The sequence below is a fragment of the Chelonia mydas genome, chromosome 18 (genome assembly GCF_015237465.2).
Source record: "Chelonia mydas isolate rCheMyd1 chromosome 18, rCheMyd1.pri.v2, whole genome shotgun sequence".
In the NCBI taxonomy this organism is placed as follows: Eukaryota; Metazoa; Chordata; order Testudines; family Cheloniidae; genus Chelonia; species Chelonia mydas.
The window spans coordinates 20,528,612-20,551,480 of record NC_051258.2 but is presented as its reverse complement, the minus strand read 5'-3'; the positions used below and the strand labels follow the sequence as shown (position 1 = coordinate 20,551,480).

General features: G+C 45.5%; 1 long non-coding RNA gene across 2 annotated transcripts; it reads right to left on the bottom strand.

Annotated features, from left to right (window-relative positions):
- Positions 1-295: 295 nt before the first annotated feature.
- Positions 296-4,544, bottom strand: LOC122463286. Of its 2 annotated transcripts, none has more exons than XR_006286483.1 (2): positions 3,860-4,544; positions 296-3,518 (listed from the first exon to the last, which is right to left on the bottom strand). It is a non-coding gene; the product is annotated as an uncharacterized LOC122463286 (long non-coding RNA). The 2 variants fall into 2 exon arrangements; XR_006286484.1 differs by having other exon boundaries at positions 4,358-4,544.
- Positions 4,545-22,869: the final 18,325 nt, after the last annotated feature.

Here is a 22,869-nt window from a genome sequence, read left to right as displayed (position 1 = left end):
ACTAGGCAATTACATCCATAAGTGACTAGGATTAGCCATTTGTGTGCACAACTGGCCATTTAAAACGTACAGCTGTAGTATGTGTGACTAATTTACATTTACAGCAAATTTCAAAAAGTCATGGGAGTATTTGCAAAATAAACATTTTAAATTTGTTTGCAGAAGAATTTGTACTGATCTGCTTGCATGCTCATTCAATCGGGGAAAAGGGTGGGGGGAAAGATACCATTTGGCACATGACCAATAACCATCAAAAAATATAGCTAGAATTTCAAATGACTGATTAATTGAAGGAGAAAAAACAATTTTAACATATGTATTTTGTCAAATAAATTAAAAACAAATAGATTTGAAACAATTGTGATCTGGTTACAATATCCCATGTTCAGGAAAAGGCTAAATTCATTGTCAAGTTGTTTGCTCCTTGATTTTCAACACAAACAAACAAAGAAGCAGCACAAACACACAGTGCCTGTTACACTAAGGTGAATTAGAATATTCCCCTGTACATAACGACCTTTATACATAAGATACAGTGTTGGCATCCGTCAATTTTATTCTTTTTGCATAATCCTAAAATGGCCATCTCATGGATGCATTGCTATAAACTATTGCAGAACTGAGCTACTTACACTGGAAATAATAGCTTAACATGGCCATTCCTTTGCAATAAGTATTATAATTTTTAATATGTCCCTCACTTTGAATCCCTCTCCCTTAGTGGAGTCAAGTTTTCAGACCCTTCAGACTGATCTCTGATGGCCACCAATATATCCTTCACGGCAGAGAAATGTCCAATGATATCTTAAAAGAATGGAAGGACACACGATTTTCAGTGGATGAATTTCAGCAAGACATTTCCTTAGTAAGTGGAGGAGCAAAGACTAATTTCTTTAATACGCTAATAAATTATGTGGCCAATTTATCTTGGAAAATGTCAACATGAATATTAAAATCCCCCATGAGACATTAATCTATCAAACTTCAATAAAAAGTGATGCCAGGAAATCAAAAAGTCCCATTAACAAAAACTGAATTAGCACTTAGGGGTCTATACATAATAGCCAAAGACGCCATTGGTAGTGTGATCACCTTGACTAATAAGACTTTCATATTGCCTGTGTTCTGGCATGGATTCAGATCTTAAATCAAATCTGGTCACAATGACTGCCCCTTACCCACCTTTCCGCCCTATTGATCAAGGTTTATGTGGACAAGAGTAACCACTGGATAATACTTCATTTAAAATGACTAAAATAATATCTATTCCTGGCTGTATTTCAATCAAGCAAATGACATCAAACCCATGATGTATTCAGAAACCAAGGCCTCATTCATTGCTGAGCTATTACCACACTGAAACCAGATAAATTGGTTCTCCAGTACATTGTTGTCAATGAATATGGGTTCTCCGTCTGATTCTTTGAGCTTTTACCCCAAGGGCAAGATAAAACCATATCAAAATATTAAATTACAAAATGCCTACATGCGTACAAGCATATAGGGCCTGATCTGAAGCCAACGGTAGACCATGGAAAGACTCCCACTGATTTCAATGAGCTTTGGCTTGGACCATAATAATTACTGAGAAGCATCCTTGTAACTGCCTTTCCATTAATTCTGGTTTGCCCTCTCTAGAATCCACTAAAAAAGGTCATCATCGCCCCCAAAGGGTACATTAGACTTGCAGATGACATGGAATATTTCTGCATGACATTTTTTAAATGAATCAAAGGAGTTCTTGAGCTTTGACCACTCATGCAATGTCAAGTGAACGTAGAGCAGCCAAATGTTGCTGGTGGAGAAGTCACTGCATCAGCGGAATCTCCTCTTGGCATAAGGAGAGGCAGGGGGCACTTTGGGAGGCAGAGGATGGTGTCACTGAGTAAGGCTCCACTACATCCAATTCTTCACTTGTGTAAAACCCTGATCTTTTGGCAGCAGTTTAAGTGCAAGCTGTTATCCTGTGCCTTTAAATTATGCTGGGGCTAGTTTGTTCAGAATCTTTCCAATGAGCCTGAGCAGAGTTCACATGCATTGGAGAGTAAAGCCCAGTCTGTTAAACAGAGCCTGGCTCGTCTGTAGCCAGACAATGAATGAATGGATGCAGTAGAAAGATGTAGTGAGGTAAAGTGGTTGCACTCTACAGAAAAAGGCAAATAAACTCATGAATAGGATTGCTGCTGTCTGCTATGAAAAATCCGACCGGCTGCGGCAGATCATCAAACAATCAGGGCTACAAGAGGAAAATTTGATTCACCTTTCTGTAATGCCCATTACACAGGAAGGGTTCCCCACCCTCTTCGCATCGGGCGAGAAGAAATACCCGTTCCCTATATAATGACTTAGAGGCAGATCCTTGGCTGGGATAAGTTTTCAGTGCTCCATTGAATTCAGTGGAGCTCTGACAATTTACATCATCTGCCCCTCAATGTGACTTTGGAGGAAAGAGGGTCAAATTTCTGAAAGCTTCAGGGGCTCAGGCTAAAAGGAACCAAGCACTTGGATGCTAAACCGTCCAGACATCTTCTGTCCCACTGTCACGCAGGAACACTCCTGAGAACATTTCCTTTCTCATGAGTTTTTGAGCACTTCCTAAGTCAAAGGGCGCATAAGTTCCATAAGAACTGCCATTCTTATAGAGGAAATGTTGGAACACTATCTGAAAACAAGATACACAGACATAGGTGATTATGAAAAAAAAAATCCAAGTAGTAATTGTTTTCTGCATTGAAAATGAGAATAAGTTCAGTTACAATTCTGGGCGAAGACTGAGCTGCTGTTCCTTCTGATCTGGTTCACCTATCCCCAGATTCCACTAGCACAAAAGCTAATGGGCCCTGAACTCTAGCACAATAGTGAGGGTTGTAGATGTAAGGCTTTCAGCTTTCCCACACAGTGCATCTCTCTGTAATGCCACGCATCAGATCAAATCCATCACCTGGGCTCTCTCATGTAATGTAACACACATTGATGTGACCTGACAAGATACAGCCTTATGCAACACAAAGATGGGAAGAATGGCATCGCAGATATTAACAACATCACACAATGCAGTTTAGTTAAACATGTTTCTGACATTTTCATTATAAAGACTGTTTCTGAGAGCTTATCAATGCTGCTTTCCTCCCACCTGGTGCTCTCCAGGCTGTCCTATGAGATGGTCACTTGGGAAATCACTGCTAACGAGAGGGAAGAATATACACGATTCAGCCTTTCAGTAAAATGAGTCAAATTAATCTTCATTTTATCCAGGCCAGTGAGATCCTCTTTAGACTCAGTGCTATCACTTACGTTTATTCCTGCCACTTCTCTGTTTGCCAGGTACAGGCATCTTTGTGGTGACCAAATGTGAGCCCCATTGAAAGTGATGGAGACCTTGTTGCAGTAATATTAGTGGAGGAGTTCTGGACAATGGCATCTGTAGGCCATTCAGAAAGGAAGAACACGTTCACAATATTGACTGAGTTCTGCTTCTAGCACTGCTAGTTAGGAGACGAATGTCCAGGAAGATTTGTCTGCATTTAAAGGCAAATTTCAATTAGACTGTACCCAGGATCTTTTCCAGTCAAGATTCAAAAACACTTTTGCTTTTCAAAGATGAACACTCACACAAAGAACACAATTAGCTTCATTGTCAGACAAAGGAATTTTCAAATTTTCTATTCAGCTAAAAATTGCAGTTAACGGAGGTAACCAACCAACAAAGCATGAATTCAAATTGTGAATAAGGCAAATACATAATTCAAAATCTCTGCTGTGTTGGTTAGTTTAGTTACATAACTATAGTTACAGCGTCTATTAATATGCTGAATTGACAGAAAAATAGAAATGGCTTGTAACAGGGAGAGGAACTCACCCCATGGCTCACCATTCTAGCACTCCCTATTGTCACAAACTGGGACGAGGGCAACCATGCCTAGTGGTCAAAGCACAAACTATCATGCCTAGTGGTCAGAGCTGGAGTCAGCAGCAAGGGACACGCTGAGGATCAGAGTTGGAGTCACGCATTGAGCAGCTCTGGAACAGACTGGGCAACACAGGAGAGAGCTCGCAGCTGTGGAAGTGTGTATTGACCAGCCAAAGTCAATTGTTGCTGTCAGGCTTAAGGGAAGGCCTGCTGGCTTCCTTGGCCAGTCAGACAGGGCAGTCAATCAGGTGGCCCTGCTGCAGCTCAGCTGTGCTCACAGGCAGCCCAGAGACTGGAGGGCCACAGCTGCACGTCTACATTCCTTACACCTATTGTCCTCATTCTGCATCTTCTGTAGCCTAGCCCTGCAGTCCAGTCTCTTTCCAGAGTAAGGAAACGTTCAGTGAGAAAGCTAAACCACCAGTGCCTCAGGTACCCTTGACCTACGTCAGAGTTCTCTGCTCTTTGCTCCTACTCCCAAGCAATACAGTGTGTGTCTTAAGCTGAGTTCTTCCTCCCAGATTTTCCCCCTAGAAGCTCTTTCTCACCACCTTCCCTCTCAGGGCCTTGCCTACTTCTTTCAAACCCTACCTCAGGCCCTCTCACAGAAGCCCCTGTGTCTGTAGCTATGCCATAACTTCTGCCCCCAGCTGTCCCCTTTTATGAGGCCCAGGTGTTCCCCTTGGTAACATCTGACTCCATTAATCCCACCCCTTAATTCACTGGGATGCAGTTAATTATGACACGGGGGGGCTGGCCCCATTTTCCCTTAGAGGAAAATCTGTGACAGGCCTGCAGTTTAATAACTATTCCCTGAAGTCATTCAGTGAAAGGATAATGAATTTCAGGGGCCTTATTTGCAGAAATTTGGAACAGGAAAAAAAGCTGAACTCTCTTGAACAAACTGTGTGTTGAGAGAACAGCTGGCCTGAATTCTATACAAGCCTGCAGTCCTGTTAGCTGATAGACCCCAAGTCTGCTCTACCTGGAGCCACCTTCCTGATCACTCTGCCACATCTCTGTCCTCTAAAAACAAAATAAGGTAGCCCTCAAGATGTGTGCACTACACCTGACCAACCACATGATCCTATTTCCATCCCCTTTCAACGAACCCCCCTTCAGTCTCTCTTTATGCTTGTCATCTAGGTCAGCCGTTCTTGTCTTCAGTTAAGATCTGATCCTGCAAACCCTTAGTCCTGAGGGTACAGCAGCCCTCATCCATAAAAGCAGTCTCACTGTAAGCTCTTCAGGGCAGGTCTCCATCTGCACTGATTTTAAAAAGCATTAACATGAACTAGGTACCTTTTAGTTCACACCAGCAGCGTCCATATAGGGCAGTTAGAATGCAGCTCTTTGGCATGCTTTGCAATCCACAATCCCATAGTCCATACTATCTAGCAGGGCAGGCATTGCCTAATAGATCACAGCCTAGGTGCACAGTTCTGTGGCAAAGAGCTTAGCTTCAATTAATGAGGGACATGTTAAACCCTCTCTTCCTCAAAATATGCTCCAGGAAGCAGCTAGCATCTGCTGAGGATTTGCAATCTGGAAAGTGACAAAGAAAATGGAGGTGCTGATGGATATTAGAAAGAGGATCTATCTACTAAATTCCCCCGCCCCCTCATCTTCATCTGTTGAAAAATTAATTTGGACTTTCTAAGTTTGTGTTCCATTTGAGACCCACTGCGGGTAAACTTTTACAGTTCTTTTGACAGTGTCAACAATACCCTGTTCCACTTAATGATTCACTTGCCTCTCTGCAAATCAGAAACATGAAATGGGTCTCATAGCAACCACCAAAATAAGACATCTTCCTAAACCAGACTTATTATTGTGAGATGAAAGTCCAAATGCTCACACCCACTTGCACATTCTGGAAATACTGAAACAAACTCAGAAGGCCTGTTCATTAAATGTTTCATTTTCAGGGTTTTTGACATTAGCAAAGCAAAGTCCGCTAAAAAGAAAAACAGTATTTGCTTTTCCTGTAGGGGAAACACTCATATGTTCACTGGAAAGAGTGGTTGTGGCTTCCGTGGAAAAGATCAACTCATCAGAGCTCCACCTGGGCTATTGCCATAGGAACCGTCCCGCTTGGTTCACTTGGTTCAGCTAGAATATCGGGATCTTGGTTTGAGTCTCAGTTGTGGTAAAATATATGATACATACAGAGCAAATCCAGATGCCAGATTGGAAACTGGCACTGACTGGCTACCTCCATTCTAATGGAGCACTGGTTATAAAATGCAAAGCAACTTACCAGTCAAAGTTTTCATGTATTGGACTAATTTATAATTGGACAAAAATGTTGCTAAGCTTTAGACATTTCGAAAAAACTAGTCAGCTCCCCGGCTTATTTATGTGTTCATTATTAAAGATAGCCGTTGCATTGAACCTGTGCCGGTTCATTGCACTAGCAGAGTTTTGGGGAGAGCAGAACAACAGCATCTGTGGGTACATTGCACCTCATGTGGTCACTTAAACCTGTGCAATACATACCTCTGTTTACATAATCTACTCAGATTTCTGTAAAGCGTTTCTCTTGCTACCACACAACATTTTGATTATAAAACTAGAACGATATAAATGTAACATGGTGCACAGTAAATGGATTGCAAATTGGCTAATGGATAGGTCTCAAAATAGAACTGTAAATGAGGAATCATCATCAAGCGGGACTGTTTCTATGGGTGGTCCACCCAGAAATTGGTTCCTGACCCAATGCTATTTCATATTTTTATCAATGGCCTGGAAGAAACCATAAAATCATCACTGATAAAAGTTTCAGATGATACAAAAATTAGGGAAGTGGTAAATAATGAAGAGGACAGGTCCTTGATTCAGAGCGATCTGAACTGGGTTTGAATAAAACGACTAGATCAAGAAATAAACTCACTGGCTATGTCAGCTCCTCCTTGAGCCTGGTCAGCAGTTGCTTCTTCTGGGTACAGAGAATAACTGAAGGGTCCTCATTTGGAAACCCAATAACCCAGTTTTCCTACAATATAAAAGCCAGCTGAATGTGGCCAAAGGCTTCCTGGGTGTTGGCAAATGCCTGTTAAGTGGCTTCATTACTGCCTGAACATTGCTAGTGAAGACTAGCCCTAGGTCTCTGGAAGGCTTTTTCACTGTGTAAAGTTATTCAGGGATCCCCTCCGCTTGCCTCCTCACTCCCCTTCCCCCCCCCCCCGCCCCCCGTCTGCCACTGACTCCTCGCTTGCATTCTCACACACACACTCAGCCCCCACGCTCTGCACGAAGGGGTGAGGAGAGACGTGTCTGCCAGCTGTGGGGACCTGGGAGGGGGGAAGGGATGGGGTGGGGGAGAGGAGAGGAGAGGAGGAAGATTCACCCCAGGCAGCAGCAGCAAGCCGTGGGCGCCTCGGGGAAGGGTCAGAGCGGGGAGGGGAAGAGGGGGCACCATGGCCCAGGTGTCGGGCGGCAGGGACGGTTGTGCTAGGGGAAGCAACGCCTCCCCTTGCCTGTTATACCTGCCGCCCATGCCACCTCTCTACCACAGAGGGAGAAAGGATTTGACTAAGGGGTCTCCCACCTCGGCAGAGGGCTCTGACCAGTGGGCTATGGTATATTCTGGTGTTATGTTCCCTCCATCTCTCCCGCTGAAGCTGTTCCACTGAGGATAATAGTGAAAGAGTGATTGGAGCTGGGAGACTGGACCTGGGGTCACCCATCTCCCAGGTGGATGCCCTAACCACTGGACTACAAAGTGTCATTCTCTTTCTCTGGCCCAGTGACTGTGATAAATACTTAAATAGTCATTATCATAGAATACCAAGGTTGGGAGGGACCTCAGGAGGTCATCTAGTCCAACCCCCTGCTCAAAACAGGACCAATCCCCAACGAAGTCATCCCAGCCAGGGCTTATGTCAAGCCGGGCCTTAAAAACCTCTAAGGATGGAGATTCCACCACCTCCCTAGGGAACCCAGGCCAGTGAGAGTGAGAACGAATCCTTTCCCCCACTCTGCCAGAGGGGAGAACTGAATCTGGGTCTCTCACATCCCAGGCAAATGCTCTAACTACTGAGCTACAAGTTTGAACAGGAACACTTCCTTCTCCTCTAGCTGGATTTGGAATGGGACGTGGTCCAGTCAGCGTGCTCAGAGGCTTTCTACTGCATCAGGCCCCACACATGACTGAGAGGGCCAAATGTCTGTCTTCCCCTCAGTTCATGCATGGCTCTGGGGCTTAGGTGGGAGAGGAGAACCCAGACACCTAGAGGGAGGCAGCAGAGAGGAATTTTTACAGTGGAAAGTTAGGTGCCGAGTGAGTTTAGGCTCCTACAGAGTTAGGCAGCAGACAAGCAGTTTTGTGGATTGCTGTGGTGTGGCACATGGGGATTTAGATGCCTAACTACCCTCTGTCCTTTGGGAAAATCCCCCTCTGTCTTCCTCCAGCCTTTGCTGTGAGCTAGTCATTCTCCCCAGCTCCAAATATGCACATATCTCTGAAAGGAAAAACAAGCCATGGTTCTGCCTGAAACTAACATTCCTTTCCACTCTGTGTAAGGTGGATACTGGGGATTGCAGAGACATGTTTGGGGAAGATTATTATTTAGAGATGCTCCTTCCTAAGGGACGGTATTATGAATATGGGAATTTAGACATGCGCTGGAAGCGGGGGTTGAGAACACAGAGTGGCTGTGTACAGTAGTTCACCACAGAAGATCTCTAGTTTATTTTATTCCTTTCTCATTTGCTGGTTTGTTGTGTAATGAATCCCGCCACCATTACAGAGATGAGCAGTCATTCCTTTTCTTTATCAATTTCAAGGAGACTTTTCATGGTTCTGTTTTCCCCTTTTACTGCTGGTTTTCCCCAGCAGATTTGCTGGAGCAGTGCATCCTATGCAGAAGCCTCAGCATGGGGAATAGTCTGACAGTCTCCCAAGAGTCAACACTTGAAAACTGTGTGGGATTTGGCAATCCCTCTTAGCAGGCCTTTCCCTTCCTGAGCTCTAATTCTCTTTCTTCTTGTGCAGCGTACAGAGCAATTGGGAGAACCAGCTATTCCTCACTCCCCAACCCTAACCCCAGGCAGGACAGCACCATGGATCTGCTACTTCATCCTGGCACTGTGCAGTTTAGAAATGAAGAGCTGCATTTGCAGACTGGCACACCCAGTGTATGCTGCAGAAGTGTTCTAGGTGGAGGCAGCAGGATGGATGTGCCCTGACTGGAGCTTGGCAGGGAAGAGAGAACCTGTCTCCACCCAGGTGAAGAATATAGCACAGCTGGCTGCACTGATTTCTGCCATTACAGAGAAGGGCCAGCTGGGGGGGAATGAATTAGTCTTCCCAGAGCAGACTTCAAAAGAGCCATTCAGAGGGTCTGGTGTTTAGCAGGGTAGCCAGGGAAAATGCAGCTGCAGCTCTTGGAACAGGGTTGGGACCAAAAAGAACAATAGAAGTACAGGAATATAGAGCTGCGAGGGATCTTAGGAAGTCATCTCTAGTCTATCTCCTTGTATTAAGGCAGGATTAAGTATACCTGTTAACTATAATTAAGTATAATTATGCTGTTCCTCCATAGCCTCTAGAGCTTGGCTGTTGTGAACCAGGCCTTTGCTTTAGCTGAGGGAAGTCCAGTTGTATTTGTCTGGCCCTTAAAGGAGCAGAGTTTTCTTCAAAGACTTTCCTGTTTCACACAAACCCAGAGGTGGTTAAAGTCTTCTTAGCCAGGCCACATCCAGTACTGCTTCAGGTACAGCTCATGTTCTCTACTCCAGCCAGACCACCACTTCCATACCACTGCTGCTTACATTTTACATGTGCATTATATTCAGCGTTTTGCTTTGCTTTCTGCATTCTGCAAAACCCCAGGGGGTGGATAGGTGGGTGTGACAAGCCATATGTTAATTTTCACACTCCGGGTGACCATGTTTGTGGGGTTAGCACTGCCTTATATAGACAGCGGTATAAATCGCTTCATGCTGCCACTACAGAACAAACTAGGAATCATTTGCTACATCGGTAGCAAATAAAAATAGCCAGGTAATAAAGTGCAGAAATGGATCTTTTGTAACCTAAGGCTACCTTAAGGGCAAAAGAGGCTTTAAAATACCAAACTGCTTAAACGTACTCACTAGCACCTTAAACGTTCATTGTGGAGTATTTGTTAAACCCTGGCTGCATATGGAATCTGATGACCTGCTCTAACATGAGCACCCCTGGCCCTGCGTGGTTATACCTCCAGGATTAGACTCTCGGCGGAAGATGTTTCAGTGTTCGCAATCACTGGCAGTGAGAACAGGGAAGAATAAAAAGCTCTGACTTCAGTCAAAATCCTCTTTAGATCAAAAAGGTATTGGACTCTGACTAATTTAAAAGTACCTGAATCCAATCCCTTGGCAGCCCAGACAGAGAAATAATTCTGTTGTTGTGGCTGCTGCCGCCATGAGATGCTGAACTGTACGTATAGAGGGCACAGGAAATGTTGTCAAGGAGAGGGAAAGATGGGGTCTGAGTTGCAAGCTGGTTGAAGGAAGATGTTTCACAGGGGCTTTCAGTATATAACTGCCCCTAGCACAAGAAAGCAAATACCATGTTTTCATGTTCCCTGTTTGGCTTGAATGATATCAACAGCATTAAAGCAGATGCTTCAATCAAAGGATTTGAGGTGGGTGTGGTAACAAACTGGGTACCCTTTGGAGGCACTGAAAGGCTAAGGCCCAGCATGACGTCCCATAATACTGTAACTTCTCACCGCTCAAAGTGTAGGACCTGTCACATCTCATGGGATGGGGGGGGGGGAGGGGGCAGGAATGTCCTGAGATGCCCTGAAAACCCTCCCAGGGTGGTGGGAACACTTCACAGGAGAGTCTGCGGCAGACCCACAGTGGCAATGCTCTCCTCTCCCACAACCTGCCTCAGAATATTCTGCAGACCATTTGGAAAGACTGTGCTGCATGGGGTCGAGAAATGATGCTCTAAGGTCCGGATCCTGCCTCCAGTGAAGCCAATAGCAAGAGTCCCGTGGACCTTAGTGCTGCAGGGTCAAGCCCTGGAGGGGTAGTGCAGTTCTCATGGAGAGTTACCTACGCTGCATCTGCATACCAGAGGAGAAGGCTGATCCAGTGGTGCAGGTCCCAGACTAGGCCATGGGTTCCAGGCCTGCTGCAACACAGACATGCAATGTGACTCTGGGCAAGTCACTTAGTTGCTTTGTGCCTCTGTTTCCCATCTGTACAATGGGGATAACAGCACTGCCCTTCCTCACTGCGGGGGTTGTGAAGATAAATACGTTACAGACGGAGATGCTCAGATACTGTAGTGATAGGGGCTAGCGAAGGTAGAGCTCTCCTGGCACTAATACTCCCTCGTTAGACCCATACAGAGTTCACTCTCATCCACAATATGCAGCTGGTACAGGCTGGTCTCACTGCCTCTGGACCAGCTCGGCGTGGAGAAGCCCTTGGAACTGCTGTGCACTTGAGAGCAAGAGTTCATCCTCTTTGACTATTTCCAGGGGCTTTGGAGACAGCACTGACTCCTTTCTCGGTCGTGGCCCAGACTGAGAATGGGGACAGCATCTCCAACATGCGTCCTGCACCTGGACTGCTCACCCTTGGATATGGGAACAGTGTTGTCATCATGGGAGCTGGAAAGAAAGACACTATTTGATGGTGGCCCAAAAACTTGTGCACCAATACATATGGCGGGAGGGTTCCCATTATGCCAGAAGTAAATGGTGTTTAACACCATATCTCTTTGCCTTCTCTGCCCTTTATATCCCCTTCAGTCTACTTCACCACCTATCTCCAGCCTGGGGTCATTTTGTATGCTATTCTTACCTCCAGTGAGTTAGCCTGTGGGAGTCCAAGCCACTGGGGGCTGGAGATGAAGCTGAGGATGCAGCTAACACCCCTGCTCTGCTTCAGGTCCTTGTGGAGAATACCTGAACTTCCTGACGCTTTGCTTTCCTATGAGATGTCTAGATGTGTCTCTTCTCTCCATTCATCTGACTGCAAAGAAACTCAGAATTGTGGATCTGGGGCCAGGAAGTCTGGGGGGTGAAAGTGGGAGAAATTGGAGTACATTACCTCTCTGGAAAGCACATGATGATTGAAATCCCTGTGGTTTTATTTACTGTTCCTGAGTCAGAGCTACTCTTCCCTCTTTCTCCTGGGGATGTTATACTGGGTAGTGAGCATGCAGAAGAGACTCTGGATTACACAAGGGCAATATTTCTTTTTCAGTGTGCAAGTTCCTGGAGATGGGGTGAACCTTGCTATGTCCTGGCCATAACCTATCGATTAATTCTACTTCAGGGCCTGTTGACATGTCAAACCAAGACTGCCTGATCCCCTGCCACCCTGCAGGGGCTATGCTGAGCAGTACGTAGCATGCATGCCTCCTGTGAGGTTCCAGATCCTCTTTTTGGTTTGGCTTGTTCTTTGCAGTGAAATTAATGAGTTTTTATCCCTCCCGCCTGGAAGCACCCAGTGACCCTATTAAGGGTTTTATTGAAGTGAAAGCAGGAAAAATTCAGTCGGCTAAAGTGACATCCATAGCAGAGTGTGAGGTGCTTAGAGAAAGGCCCCAACCAACCCCTAGGACCCAGAGACTAAATCCAGAGCTAAATTTCTCCTCTGCCACAGATAGAGTTTTTGTTCTATCTATGAACAAACCTAACTCGGGGTTGTTTGAAGTGTGAGACTGATGCTCCGGCGCAATCCGTGACATGAAAAACCCTACGCAGACAGAAAGATTCAGATCTGGAGTCTAGTTTTACAGCTCAGGCCCATCTCTGCCTTGCAGTGGCCCCCTCCTTCTCCAACCCAGTCGTATCATCTTTGCCACCCCTGAATAGGTGTTTAATTCACTGGCAGTTAAATTCAAGTTACCTCCAAAGAAGGCTTTAGCTCCTAGGCCCTCCTTTCACCTCTGAAGTGCGTGAGAGCACGTTTGGCTGGGTTTCTAGGTTATTTATGAAATGTATGAATGAAGCTTCTGAATACGGTTCTCTGCCTCAACCACAGCCTCCAATGCAAGGAAAGATTTTTTGTGGTGAGACAAACTTTGAATATTCATATCAGGAGCAGTTGGGCTGCCTTATGCAATTATAGAATTCTGCCAACGCACACGCACAAGTTAATTGTGAAATTTTACTCAGATGTAATTGCAACTAGGAACCAGTTTGTTGCTTCCCCCGTTGCACGTGTCATTTGCCAGTTACGCTGGCTTTTACTCAGGGTTTAGCTCACTCTCTTCAGCAATACCCAGAGCAGAATAGAGACGCTTCTTCAGGAGGCTTGCTGAGGCAATGGGTCTAGGATTGGGTCTAGGATTCTTCTCTGTGGGGCTCACGAGCCAGAAGAGGAAGGGGAGGAACTGGAAGCATTACTTTGTGCGTGGAGCAGAACAGAAGCTGTCTGGTGATGTGTACGGAATTAAGCTCAAGGTGGGACACAACAGAGCCCCTTTCACAGGGTGTCTTTAATCCTGATCCTATTTCCTGCTGGGTGTTCCCTGTAGCTGCCCCTCTGCTTTCCATGCCCTATTATTTCTCCTACTGCTCTGCACTTCGAGCATCCCCATTGCTCCATCTGTCTCGACTCTCTAGGTTTCTACTACTTCACTGTCCCTCTGTCTCTCACTGTGTGCTGTCACTTCTCTGATTCCTGATGTACCAGCCCCTGTGGCCTGCTCCCAGTCATAAACAGCAGACCCTAATTGCTGGACATGGGTAGTCCCAGGCTGTCCCACTCACTTCAGGGCAAAGCCACGTGGAGTGACACTGCTGCTTCACTGACCTCAATATCTATGGAGGCAGCTGAGTGACTGCTTCTATGGGATGATCTCACATGGGAGAGTTTTACTGCTCTTTACAGCACACTCAAAGTATTTGTTGCAAACACCTGTGCTATTACGCCATTCTCATGCCTCATTGTCCATTCCATGCCCTAGCATTTCAATTTCCCCCTTCACTGATCTCTGGCTTTAATAGTGCTTACAGACCGTGTTAGAGTTGTGGAGACGTATCCAATTTGGGCACAGATTTTTCTTCTTTATCCTCCCGATCCCTCACCTTCTCCTTATCTCTTGCCTTCTCTTTATTCTCCACTTGTTTCTTCTCTTGGTCCCTATCCTTATTTGGTGAGTTCTGTACGGTCTTTTCCATGCCCCAGTCTACTATGCAGTTTTTCTGCCATGATCGATCTCCCTTGTAATGAAGTATCCTCTGTTAACTGTAACTAGAGGTGATTGAACTCCACAGAGTTCAGGATTTGGTGAACCTTATAAACTTTTTTTTTTTTGAGTCTGCAAAAGTAGCTCATTTTTGCAACCCTTTTTTCCAATCATTTAAATCCACAGGACCAGATCCTCAGTTTCTTTAGCAAAAAGTGATGCAGCAAACAGGCAGAGCTGTATGAAAGATCTTCTTCTTTACTGAGTATGCTGAGTAGCTAGTGTTACATGAGGGGCATTCCTGAACACCTGGTTCTGCACTGAACCAGGTCCCTCCTTTAATGTGACTCTTTCTCCAGTTCCACTCATACTACACTCAGCTAGTGTAAATCAGCATACTGAAGTCCATGGAGCTACACCAATTTATGCCAGCTGAGGATCTCGCCCATAATCTTTATTTAGAGCATGACTTCATTGTTTTGAAACTGTTTTTCTACCTAAAGGGAAATATGTTTTATGTGTTAGAGAAGGAGGAAACTTTATGATGTGCCCACTCTTACGGTTACCATACGTCCGTATTTTCCCGGACATGTCTGGCTTTTTGGTTCTTAAATCGCCATCCAGGAGGAATTTTTAAATATCTAAAAACGTCCGGGATTTTGCCATTATTATTTTTCCCCAGTGAAGAGTTGATCATTCAAGGAGAGTGAAAGTTGATCACTCGAGAGAGTGCCCGCCTTTTTCCCCCTAGCTCCCAGCGCTTGCGCCGTGAAACAGCTGTTTCACGTGGCTGGGAGGGAGGAGGGGGACTGTGGCGCACACAGGGGAGGAGGTGGGGCCAGGATTTGGGGAAGGATGGGGGGGCGGAGTCTTTGGGGAAGGGATTGGAATGGGGGCAGGGAAGGGGTGAGGAAGGGGTGGAGTTGGGGCGGGGCTAGAGGGGCATGATCAACAGCCCCCCCCCCCCCCGGTGGGCTGTCCTCTTTTTTGAATGTTCAAATATGGTAACCCTACCCACTTTCCCCCACCAAAAATGTATGCAGACAGCAGATGCTGATCTCACCAGCCCCAGTAACCTGATTAAATTGAGCAGCATTGTTCCCAGCTAACACAGGTACAACTGAAATAAAAAGCAGACTCAATGTATCTGTTCTTTCCATTTGAATCTCTTTTCCCCCCCTCTCTTCACTCCTTTCCCACAGTCTATTCCAAACAATGTGAAAAAGCAACTTTCCAACCCAGGATGTTTGAGTGATTTTGAAATTAGTCCAATTAAGTTTGACCACCCCCTTTGGGGATTTGCCACAAGGACAATGGTGCTCATGACGGAGTGGGAACAATTCTGATTGGCCTCATGAGCCTCTAGCAGTCTTTCAGAAAAGTCACATGGTGCACGAACACTCTTTTTTGGCTTGATCCACCTGAGAGGCTCCCATTGGGCTGTGGATCATCCCCTTTACAGATGTCTTAATTTTGTTTTGTTTCAGAGAAATAAAATGAAACCTCACCGTAAATGTAAAATCTCAAAATCCCCATTGAACATTTTGCTAAAGGCTTGTTCCCTGTGACAACACCCAGCAGTTGTTGGTTTTTTTTCTGCTGGCTCACAGGTAATTAATTAGCAAGTCCAGTTTTCATCCGAACCCTGCTTCAAAGATAAAGCCCCATTTGACTGTGCTCCATATTTCCTCCAAAGCGACTGTCAGCCAAATTCCAAGTGAGACCAACATGTCAGACATTGACATACTGTGCCCAGGGAGGGTTTCTATAGCAACGGTAACATTTGGAAAGACTCCCCAGCTCCAGACTCCTCCTTCCCTTTCAGGCTTCACTCGAAAGGCGGAAAGAAAGGAAGCCCGCCTGGATGGAACAGCACCATGTTTCCCCAAGAGATGCTGCCTGCATTGTACCGAACACTGCTCACATTCATTATTAATGCTACATTTATATTTCATGCACTTATGCATCTGATTAACGCAAGTTTGTTTATGCATTTAGGTCTGATTTGTGGCTCTGGGAGCCAGCGGAGCTTGGGTAGATGGAGGCGGGGGCAGCTTTAGGAGCTGAAGGGAGTCTCAGGGTAGCGCTATAGGATCTACTCTGACTGCTGGAGAAGCATGCTCTAAAGTAGCACTTTGCTATGCTCATAACATGCATTTCTCCCCAGTTCTGGCCTCCTGCCCTCCATGGTGTACAGGGAGGCAGGGCTCTGGCCACGCTCCCATACACAGACAAATCCTCTCATTTTTACATTGTGCCAATGGGTGGTCATCAGGGATTGAATTTGGGACCTCAGGCATCATAAGAATGGGCCTCTACCCCTAAAGGAGTAACTTATTTCCTGGTAGTAGCACTTGACCTTTTGCCCATTCTGGGGTCCAGCCACTAGAGGGGTGTGTAACACATACACTGAATCAGTGGGTTTAATAATTTTATAAATTTGGAGGCCATAACTGGGGCCCATTATGGTCATCCAGTATGACCTGCTGCATCTTACAGGGCAGGGGTTTTCACCTGGTTGGCATGAGCAGCCACTATATGGCCCTTGTTTGACACATTGTGAGAAGCAGAGCATAGATGGTTACTGAGCACCTAGTGAGTACCATGGAGATGCAGCAAGCACAAGGATACAAGCAGTGCCTACTCTAGGCATTCTATTATACGTATTATTCATATGGGCAAATCCTGTCGTAATGATGCCGCTTTACATTAGCTACTGATCTTGTTAATTCTACATGGCAAAAGTAGTTACATTATTTATGTGCAATGACAGCATGACTGGTGTGACTTCAAAGGCCTTACACCGGCATAAATTTTTGCAGCAAGGGACTTTCATCCTCTTGTGTACAAATATTTGCAAAACAACCCCAGGATTTTACATTTGTAACCGCTAGTATTCACTTGTGCTCATCTTTCCTTCACACAAGGCTTTTCACTAGAAAACTCATCCAATCAGAGAACAGAAAGAATACCATGTGACCTACCTGACCTATCACAGCCAACCATCATAGCTTGAATACAGAGTGAGGTGCTCAAAATAAATCTAGAGAATGAAGTAAAATTAGTCAAATAATTTAAAGCAACAAATACATTTTGTTGTCCTTTGTTCAGTCACTCCATTTTCTCATTAAACGTGCTTGCTCATTAAACATGCCTTTGATTTGCTGCCATCTGAAAGTTTGTGCTATTTCCTTGTTTCTTCCCAAGATCCAAGGAGAAAGGAGGTTGCTGAGATTTGACATTTTGTCACTCCGCAGACAGACAAGGAGCTCTCAAGTGTTTTTTAATTTCTTTTTTTTTTAAATGGGAAACCAGCACTGCACCAGGGTTTGCCTTGTTCTAAAGATCTGTCCCAGGACTGCATGGCTTTTATATGCACAAAGTCTTCTATGTCCTTCTCATTGTTTCCAGAAGTGAACGTGAAAAAGGACAGAATTGGCACCATAAACAATTAACTCAGAGTGTAATACTGTAATGAAAGGCCAGTAATCCTCTCTCAGGAACACACATTGTGTCTTTGAATGGACCTTCTATGTGAAGGACAGCTCAGACAAACCAGCGTCAGTAATGAGTAACTATCTACCATCATTAGTACCAGTACTGGTACTTTTGTTTTCATAGTGGGACTCTGCACTCCTCACCTGAATGATGAGCCTCGGAGCTGGGCCCAGTTGTTCCACAGAAGCCTATCTCAATTCAGCTGTGAGAGTGGAATATGGAGAAGCACAAGCTTCACTGCGTGTGAACATTAGAGCTGGATTTTGCTTTTGTTGAGAAACACCGATCTGGCAGAACCAAAGCTGTTTGAAACAGGGCTGGTTTTGACAAATCTCCAGGCTCAAAACGACGTGTGTGGGGGGGTGTAACCGGGCATGACACACCACTGCGGCGCCTCCTGCTGGCCGTCCTGGGAATTAGCTCTCGGCCCTTCTAGTCCACCTTCAGCTAGCGGTGTCACGCCTGCCCTCAGCTGTCTCCACTCTTTGGACCCGCATTGCTCCCCTGACCGCAGTGTCCTCTTCTGGGCATGGTCCTCTGGCTGTGCCCCCACTCCAGTACCTCCCCACTTCTGGGGGACTGGCAGTCCTTCGTCCCACCACTTGCCTCAGCAGCCAACTGCAGTCCAAGGTCCAGCCCCTTGTCTCAGGGGCAAATTGTAGTCTGTATACCAGCCACTCTCCTCATTGGCAAGGGGGGCGGGGAGGTGGACCCAGCCCCCCCCCCCCCGCTACTTTGGATCCCGACCCAGGGCCCTGTACCCGGCAGCTACCTACTGCCCTCCTCCATCCTGCTGCCTATTTTCCCTGGGCCACTTCCCCCATAGCCCTCACAACCTCTCAGCCCTTGTAGCAAGGCCCCAGCCTGGCAGTGGTCAGTCAGCAGCTCACCCTCGCACTCTGCTGCCCCTGCCCCGCACTGATCTATCTATCTATGGCGCTTTCCCAGGCAGCCAGTCCTCCTCCCTTGTCTGCCAGGGAGAGACTCCTCTCTGCTCTGCTGAGCAGCCCTTTATATATGGCCCTCGCCGGCTCTGATTGGCTGCTCCAGCAAGCCTTCCCCCATTGGTGGGCTCAATAAGACCTTTCCTGATTAGTGGGTTCTGTGCAGCCGCCCCGGTGCTGATTTTAACCCCTTCTTCTCCCTCTGTGGATCAGCTGCCCCACCATAGGGGAGTTTAAAAATTGTCAAAAGGTTTGGTTCTGGGGTTTTTAGAAAATGAAGGACACATGTCATCCTCATGGCTTCAGCCCCTCCGGCAGCCCTGAAGAAACCTGACAGCCCAGAGGAAGCCTGCTTTCTCACCCAGGTTTGTGCTTCATGGTGCAGTGAGAGGAAGGCTGGTCCTGTGGCAATGGCACTCAGGGGAGCTGGGGTCTATGCTGCTGATATTCCTAGATCTGCCCCTTGGCCACGACAGTCTCTCAGTTCCTCAGTTGTAAAACGAGAGTGCAATGTTTCCATTCTGCAACCTTTCCTCTGTCTTGTCTCTTTAAATGGTTAGCTGTTTGGAACCGGGGACGTCTTTCCCAGTGTTTGCGCAGTGCTTCTTGTAATGGGGCCACTGGCTGCTACACTAATATAAACCGTGATAATAAAGGGATCAAATTGATTTTAGGGGATTTGATTATCAACTTTTCAAGGAAGGGACCATGTCTTGCTGTGTGTTCATCCTAGTCCTAGCACAAGGGACCCTGAGTCTGATTGCAGCCTTTGAGTGCCCCTGAAATAAATAAAGGAGATGGGGGTGACATTGCCACATGGTGTCTGGGGCGGCAGTCCTGGGACACAATGAATCAGACCTGGGGTGCACACCTGCCGGGCTGCTGACTGCGTCTGGGATTTTGTTGTCACCCTTGCAGCTCTGGGTCTCAGAATGTGGAGCTGCCAATAAGGGGTCGCACTTTCAAATACGCAGCCAAGTGCATTCAGCTCCTGCCAGGAAAAGAAAAATCTTTCTGAAGAGGGACAACGATGAGGGCTGGAATGGCCCAGTCCTGAGTGAAACCAGTGGGAGGGGAAGTTCTCCCCCTGTGCTAGGATCAGGCACAGTTCTCTATTTGCAGCTGTCAAATGCACAAGTTGTCATTTCCAGGGGAGTGAGTTTGTAGGCTCATTCTAGAGAAAGTCAAAGTATCAACCTTTCCTCCAATAAACACAGCTTTCTGTGGTCCAAAGCAATGAGACAAATCCCTCTCTCTCCCTGCTGCACTCCTCAGGACAAAACCATGAACCATCATGAATTTACCCCATCTGGAATTTCATTGTTCTCACAGCCAGAAATGGCCTTTCATCTCAAACTAAATGAGCAAGGCAAAGCGATATGCTGCTGAGAAATAGAGTTTATTATAAAGGGTATGTTTATGTGACCCTACTGTGTGCCTATATGATCATGTAATTATCATATCATTTGCTTTACCAATGTATCTAAGCCACAGGTTTTGCTTAATAACTGCAAATAGATCCCAGATAAGTGTAGTTCAGTTTATTCTGCTGAGCCTCTGACATTGCTGTCCTTCACTCTGCTCAGCCAATTAGAGCAAGGAAGAGCAACTGCTGCGATCATTTTTCTATTCCAGACTCTTCTGGTTTATTTTATAGGAACAATGCAATGCAATGAAACAAGCAGACAGTGATTTACTTAACCCCATGTTTGGAGGTAGTGAATCTCCCATGGATATTTTTGTCCATCTTTGCCGCCGCCACATGTTTCCTGACAACTGTGTGCCCTGGAGCAATATCAAAAAGTCTAAATTGCCATTGATATGCTCTCTGTTTTTCCGTTCCTTGTGCTGTCTTTGAAATATGATACATTTTATCCCTGTGAATCACAGAATCATAATAGTTAGGAGGAGCCAGAGTGTTTTGTTATTTAATCTAGCCCCTGTCCTCAAGCTTCCTGGGGGTGGATCGGGTTGTGGTGGAAGAGAAGAAGGAAAAGTGTTGTTCTTGGTGGCTTTGGAAGAGCTTTACATGGGCATCGTCCTCTATGAATTTTGTTTGTATTTTTAACAACAGAATAGGTCCCAGATTTCAGGATAATCCATTTAGTGATTCAAATGGAGAAATTAATATAATCTGTAGTAGGTCCGTTACACAATGAGGGGGAAAAACAATAACAGAAAATGTGGAAATGGCAGAGGTACTTAATAACTTCTTTGCTTTGGTTTTCACCAAGAAGATTGGTGGTGATTGGATGTCTAACATAGTGTATGCCAATGAAAATGAGGTAGGATCAGAAGACGCTAAAATAGGGAAAGAACAAGTTAAAAATTACTTAGACAAGTTAGATGTCTTCAAGTCACCAAGGCCTGATGAAATGCATCCTAGAGTACTCAAGGAGCTGACTGAGTGGATATCTGAGCCATTAGCGATTATCATAGAATCATAGAATATCAGGGTTGGAAGGGACCTCAGGAGGTCATCTAGTCTAACCCCCTGCTCAAAGCAGGACCAATCCCCAAATTTGGCCCCGGATCCCTAAATGGCCCCCTCAAGGATTGAACTCACAACCCTGGGTTTAGCAGGCCAATGCTCAAACCACTGAGTTGTCCCTCCCCCCTGCACTTATCTTTGAAAAGTCATGGTAGATGGGAGAGATTCCAGAAGACTGGAAAAGGACAAAGATAATGCCCATCTATAGAAAGGGAAATATGGACAACCCAGGGAATTACAGACCAGTCATCTTAACTTCAGTACTTGGAAAGATAGTGGAGCAAATAATTAAGCAATAAATTTGCAAACATCTACAAGATAATAAGGTGATAAGTAACAGTCAGCATGGATTTGTCAAGAACAAATTGTGTCAAACCAACCTGATGGCTCGTTACCCTGTCAAAGAAAGCTTTGTGGATGGGGGGAAGCAGTAGACATGGTATATCTTGACTTTAGTAAAGCTTTTGATACTCTCACATGACCTTCTCATAACCAAACTAGGGAAATGCAACCTAGATGGAGCTACTATGAGGTGGGTACAAAACTGGTTCGAAAACCATTCCCAAAGAGTAGTTGTCTGTGGTTCACAGTCATGCTGGAAAGGCACAACAAGTGGGATCCCGCAGGGATCAGTTCTGAGTCCAGTTCTGTTCAATATCTTCATCTATGATTTAGAAAATGGCATAGAGAATACACTTATAAAGTTTGCGGATGATACCAAGCTGGGAGGGGTTGCAAGTGCTTTGGAGGATAGGATTAAAATTCAAAATGATCTGCACAAACTGGAGAAATGGTCTGAAGTAAATAGGATGAAATTCAATAAGGACAATTGCAAAGTACTTCATTTAGGAAGGAACACTAAGTTATCCACATACAAAATGGGAAATGACTGCCTAGGAAGCAGAACTGCGGAAAGAGGTCTGGGGGTCATAGTGGACCACAAGCTAAATATAACTCAACAGTGTAACGCTGTTGCAAAAAAAAAAGCATACATCATTCTGGGATGTATTAGCAGGAGTGTTGTAAGCAAGACACAAGAAGTAATTCTTCCGCTCTACACTACACTGATTAGACCTCATCTGGAATATTCTGTCCAGTACCGGGTGCCACATTTCAGGAAGGATGTGGACAAATTCTAGAGAAGAGCTACAAAAATGATTACAGGTCTAGAAAACATGACCTATGAGGGAAGACTGAAAAAATTGTGTTTGTTTAGCCTGGAAAAGAGAAGACTGAGAGGGGACTTGATAACAGTTTTCAAGTACGTAAAAGGTTGTTACAAGGAAGAAGGAGAAAAATTGTTTTTCTTAACCTCTGCGGATAGGACAAAAAGCAATGGGCTTAAATTGCAGCCCGGAAGGTTTAGGTTGGATATTAGGAAAAAATTCCTAACTGTCAGGGTTGTTAAGCTCTGGAATAAATTGCCTATGGAGCTTGTGGAATTGCCATCATTGGAGATTTTTAAAAGCAGGTTAAACAAACACCTGTCAGGGATGGTCTAGGTAATGCTTAGTCCTGCCATGAGTGCAGGGGACTGGACTAGATGACCCCTGAGATCCCTTCCAGACCGATGATTCTATGCCTTTCCCAGGCTGCATGGGTCTCGTGTTATTAGAAGCAGATCCCTTCGGCACTATAGCTATTACTAAGGAGTCTTGCTTTTGGGGCAACATTTTCAATAGTGGTCAGCAATTATGGGCCCCTAACCTGGAAATCTTTGAAAAAGGGCATATAATGACTGACAATCCTGAGTGGGTGTGTATGGAAATCGCCACATACTCTCAACGGAGTGCTATGTGTTCCTTCTTGGCATGGCAATGAGTCATAGCTTGGCTCCCTTTGCAGCTGATATTTAATCATATCAGAGCCGATGTATTAC